Source organism: Eulemur rufifrons, chromosome 23, assembly GCF_041146395.1.
Source record: "Eulemur rufifrons isolate Redbay chromosome 23, OSU_ERuf_1, whole genome shotgun sequence".
NCBI classification, from domain to species: domain Eukaryota; kingdom Metazoa; phylum Chordata; class Mammalia; order Primates; family Lemuridae; genus Eulemur; species Eulemur rufifrons.
In genome coordinates this window covers 16,824,299-16,830,298 of record NC_091005.1, presented here as the reverse complement: position 1 = coordinate 16,830,298, position 6,000 = coordinate 16,824,299, and positions in this window count along the sequence as shown.

Below are 6,000 nucleotides of genomic sequence, written 5' to 3'. Positions count from 1 at the left end.
AGCCCTCCTCTCCTGGGTCCTCTGACACCTTTGCATCGTAACCCGGGACTGCTGGAGTTTGAGGCAGAGGCACCCTGACTGACACGTGGGGCACACCTGGCCCCAGTATTGGATCTCTGAATTTGAGTTTCGGGGTCCTAAGACACGAGGAGGGAAACCTGCCCATCCTTCAGTGACTGCCTCTCCCCACCTGCTCCTGTACCAGCAGTGTCTGATGTGTGCCCTTGAGCCAGCTGCAGACGACTAGGCTAGAACTGATGAGAATAAGCATCATTGTACAGGCCTGTTTTGTCTTTGCAATGCAAGTGGCATTTTCCAAAAAACTGAAAATACTCCATGTGGTATAATAAAAAAGTAAATATTTGGCTTTTATGTTTCTGGCACAGAGCTCCTAATACCCTTAGAATTTACTGTGTTTTGTGTGCAAATGAGGGATCGTGGCATATCCAGGGGGAGCCCTAGATAGCTTCAGGATGGGGGCTGGTTGACCTAAAAACCTACCAACCAACCTACCGTGTGATCAGAGGGTTAGAACTGTCAGGGAAGGGAGGGGGCTAGAGATTGAGTCCAATCAATGACAGTCAGTGATGATTGGCATGAACGGAATGAAACCTCCATTAAGACCCTTAAACAACAGGGTTGGGGGAGGTTGGTGAACACAGCCACGTACCAGAAGGGTGTTTTACCCCCAAGTCCAGGGGGACAGAGGCTCCTGTACTCAGGACCCTCACCCTGTGTACGTTTTCATTGTATCTGATATAATAAACTGCAGTAGCGTGTAAGTATAGCAGTAGCACCTTCCTGAGTCTGTGAGTTATTCTAGCAAATTCTCAAACCTGATGGGGGGAAGGAGTCTTAGAAACTCCCAAATTTGTAGTCAGCTGGGCAGAAGTGTGGGTGGTCTGGGCATCCCATTTGCAGTTGATGTCTGACGTGGGAGCAGAAGCCCTTAACCTATCTGGTATTTGCTAATTCTGGGTAGTGTCAGAGTTGAATTAAATTGTTGGACATTCAGTTAGTGTTGGAGAATTGGTTGGTGTTGGAAAAAAACCACACACCCCACTTTCATCTAACTCTTCCCTTAAGGCCAAACCTGCCACAGACAAGTTGAGAGGCAGCGTGATACTGTGAAAGACACCCACATTGGACACCCAGATTCTAATCCCAGCTCTGCTGACCAGCTGTGGCCCAAGCACATGGCGTTGGTCCTCTGCCTCCCGGCCCCCATTCCTGCATCTGTAAAATGAGGGGGTGGATTAAATAATCCCTGGGGTTTAGCACTAGAAATCTACACTTCTAACAAGCAACCTGGTGATTCTTAGGCACTCCGAAGTTTGAAGTTTGAGAACCACTGTGTATGACCTCCCTACCTGCAAAAAAATTAAAAAGCCTCCAGCTATGTATTTAAGAAAATTACATCTTCCTTTATCCTTGCCACTTCAAATACTTCAAATTCCTAAACTGCCACACCAGCAAAGCCGTAATGAGCACGTAATGAGCACGCTAGCCCAGGTTCCCTCCCTGACTTCTGCTGACACTCACCTGCAGGAACTCTCTCGTGCTTCCCAAAGTCTTTGGAGCCCCAGCAAAGGGTTTGGCTGAAGTCTCCCTAAAGTTGTCAGTAACTTGGAGAAGCAGCTGAAGTCAGGCCTGAGAAGCAAGTGAGAAACCCAAACGACAAAATCCACCCCAGTCCCAACAAACACAGCTGCAGAGGCAACACTTTGCTGCCAGGTTGGCAACAGATGGTAAAACCCGTGCACGCGCGCACACACTCACACCGGCTAAGCCGAGTCTGTGGCGTGTCAGCGAGGTTGGCCTGCAGCTCAGAGGAGACCCAACCACCAGACGCACAAGGCTCCTGTCAAAACAAGCCCTGTGCAGGGCGAATCCACCTCCGCCCAGCCAGCTCAGCCAGGGGAGCCCTGCTGGGCCCTTCCTGCCAACCTGAGCTCTGCCAGCTCTTTTCTCCTCTCTTCTGTGACACACCTCTGCTGTTCTGATGAGAGAAGAAACCTGTTCATTGCTTGAAAATTTGAAAGCAGTAAAATTAAACAAAAAAAAGAAATTAAATCTCCTCTTATCTTACAGAGAAAATGACTGTATGTATGTACTTGGAATACTTTCAGCCTTTTTTCATATGTTTTTCATAACTTTTCTTAACATGATTGGGATTATAGTGAACCTGTGCGATTCAATACAGAAGTCACTCACCACATTGTGGCTATTTAAATTTGAAATTTATTAAAATTAAAAATTCTACAGGATTGCATGGGTACGATAAAAAGAAAAAATTAAATTGAATCAAAAATTCAGTTATTGCGCTAGCCAAGATTTCAAGCGCTCAAGAGTCACATGTGGGCCAGGCGCGGTGGCTCACACCTGTAATCCTAGCACTCTGGGAGGCTGAGGCGGGAGGATGGCTTGAGCTCAGGAGTTCGAGACCAGCCTGAGCAAGAGCGAGACCCCATCTCTACTAAAAATAGAAAGAAATTAGCAAAAAAAAAAAAAAAAGTCACATGTGGTTCGTGTCTACAGTATCGGAAAGTGTGGGTAAGAACATTTCCATTATCGCAGAATCATATCAGACTACACTGGAATATGTGGTCTTGTGTTCTTTTTTTTAACCTACTGTTATAATATGAGCATTTCCCCATTTACTCAAACGTTCTCTGCAAACGTGGTTGTCAGTAAGGGCTGCATAGCATGCCATGACGCGGTCACACCATAGTTTACCGATGTCGCCCCACAGGCCATTTGGGTCACCCACTTATCATTATAAATAACGCTGGGATCAACTGCCTTGCCCTTAGGTCTTCAGCTGCATCCCTGATTATTCCTAGATTACAGTTACAAGTGGAGTCGTGTCAGGGAAGGTGCACACTGTCAAGGCTGTGAAATAGAATCCTGATTACCTCCCAGAAATGTTTCTCCCACTCGGACGGGGCCGGTGTGCTCCTCTCCACTTGTGTGAACCCTCTGAAAAGAAAAGATTCATGGAGGAAGCCCCGTCTGCCTGTCTCTGAGCAGAGACCTGCCCTGAACTAGGAGGAGAATGGCCATCCGAGGGCAGACCGGACTGGATTGTGACTGAGTTTCGGAACCTTCTGCCATGCCAGCCCAGTGTGCTGTCTCTGAAGGAGGCATTCGGATAGGGCAGGGACATGCCCAAGTGACCCTGATTCATCCCAAGCCCAGCTTTGCGGCATACTCATCTGGGAGTTGCTCTGAACACTTTCTCGATCCATTTATCCTCGCCTTCGGGGGAAGTGAGTTGTGCTCATTAAGAGGAGGGCTTCACGTCACTTCCCTCGTGCTCCCAGGTGGGTCTGGGTTTGCCTTGCTCTCTGCCTCACGACGCCTATGCTCTGATCTCACCCTCTCTCTGCCTTCACCTTCCCTGACTCGGGCTCCTCTTCCTCACGACCACGTGCCTCTCTCATCTCAGTTGCCCTCCTTTGCGTGTCATGTGCTCTGGGTCTCCAGGTCTGTCTGGACTAGGGACACACAGAGTCCGGGTTCAGGCCCCCTGCATCCATCCCAGCACCACTCTCTTTCGCAATTTCGGCTGCTTCATGCAGCCTCGCTTTTCCTGTCTGCAGAATGAAAATGCCCCTGACAATCATGAAGCAACGAGACAGGGCTTGTGGCAGCTCTTCCCTTCAATGCCTCAGAGGAGGAGGAGGGGGCTCCCGGCCTGCCAGGCTGGAGCCCTGGAGAGCAGGAGGTGGTGCCAGCCGGGCTTCTGTGCTTGCGGATGGGGACTGGCCCCTGCTCTCAGCCACGCAGGACCACGGGATGCCCAAGAAGAGCTGGATGGGCTGAGGCCGCTGTAGACCTCAGGGCGGGTGGAGACGCCATCCCTGGAGACGGGTGAAGGGATGGTCTGAGAGGCAAACTTTCAGAATCAAAAGTCACATCCTCCTCAGGTGAGAGAGGGAGAATAACACAGGGAAAAAAGAAAACAAAAAGTGGACAATACCAAGTACTAGCAAGGATGTAGAGCAACTAGAATTCTTATACATTATTAGTGGGAATGCAAAATAGTCTGGCCAATTTGTACAGCTCCTTCTAGAACCTTCTGTCAGACATTCCCGTCAAACATTGAGCCCAAGGGCCTTATGTAAAGAAACTGCCCAAGATTATCCAAGAGACCAGAACTTGGGCCAGCGTTCAGCAACTGTATTAGCCCGGCCTCCGCTCAGCCCCCGGGGTAAACACAGGGGCGTCCTTCTGGAGGAGCAGGGCCATCTGCTGCCGCAGGGAGTTCTAGAAGCAGAAAGCTCGGGCAGGAAGCGCGGGCTGGTGGGTGGAGGATGGAGAGACCGAGTCAAACAGCAATTCCTACTGAGTGTCTCCTGCGTGCCAGGTGCCACTCCAGCCTTATACCCAAGTCCTTCCAGGGCCACAGGACGTGGATGCTGTGTCTGAATCGGGCCACGACACCGCACAACTGCAGCGCGCCACCCACACAGGGTGGAACAGGGATGGCGCTCCCCGCAGTTGTGAGATGTGAGATATTTTGCTGCTTTATTAATGGGGAAAAACATGCCCGGAGAGTATAAATACCTTGCTGAAGTTCACACGGTAGGACTAGAACCCAGGCCAGCCCCCGCCCCGCCCTGCCACTGGAAGTCAGAGGTGACAGGGAGCCTGGCTTCTCGCCAAAGCGCAGACCTCGCTCCCCACAGTGAGTTCCTGTTTTCACAGGCTCAGCCTCGCTCCCAGGGAGCAGCGAGATTTTCCCAGCGCCCCACTCCCACCCGGGGCAGGCCCTTGGCCTCCGGCGACATCACAGAGCAGCCGACCCTGTGCCTGGCGTTCAGGCCTCGCTGAGAACATGAAACTGCTGCTCTGGGGACGCGCTCCAGTGACCCCGGTGTGGCAGCCGCTCTTTCGGCTCTTTAATAATTTAGAGAATGTATACTATTCAGCAGGCAGCTCCATCTCTGGGTTCAGAAACACAATGCCCTGGGGATGGTTGCCAGTGGAGAGTGACATTCCACTTGTCACAGTCACCGAGGACAGGAGCCTGTTCCTGGAAGGGGCTCTGGTCTCTGGGTGTTTGCAAACATTCTAGAAGACCAGGAGGCCGGCAGCCGGGGCCCTGGGAGCCGAGGTGAGGGTCTGGGGGTCTGCTGCAGCTCCGAGGTCGGATGCTGGGCACCCCCCCCAGCACCGCCCTTTGTCCCCCTTGCCTGATTGGGGGTGCGGGGGCTGCATAGATTGGGATGTGTGGGTCCACATTGCTGCTCACAGCTTGGTTGCTCCCCCCACCCCACCCCAGCCTCCCTCAGTGTCTGCCCCTGGGAAAGACCCTTGCACCAGCCCCCAGAGGGTCCATGGGAACCTTTCCAGGGAGGCTTGCAGCTCCTAGAACTTAGTAACTGCATTTTTCCCTCAAAAATCGTTCTTAAAAAAAGAGTTACACTTGAAAACATGATGCTAAGTGAAATAAGCCAGGCACAAAAGGACAGATAATGTCTGATTTCATTTATACAAAGTACATAGAATCAGCAAGTTGATAGAGACAAAAGCGGAAAGGGGTTGCCAGGGGTTGGGGGTGGGGGGGGCAGTTATTGTTTAATGAATAATGAGTTTTGGGGGGTTTTTTTGTTTGTTTTTTGTGTATTTTTTGAGACACAGTCTCACTCAGTTGCTCAGGCTAGTCTTGAACTCCTGGGCTCAAGCAATCCTCCCGCCTCAGCCTCCCAAATTACCAGGACTATAGGCGTGTGCCACCATGACTGCCTGATTTTTTTTAATTTTTTGTAGAGATGGGGTCTCGATATGTTGCACAGGCTGATCTTGAACTCCTGGCCTCAAGCAATCCTCCCACCTTAGCCTCCCAAAGTGCTGGGGTTACAGGCCTTTGCCACTACTTGCAACCATGAATACAGAGTTTTTGTTTAGGATGATGAAAATGTTCTGAAAATAGACAGTGATTGTTGTACAACATTGTGAATGTACTTAATGCCACTGAATTGTACACTTAAAAAT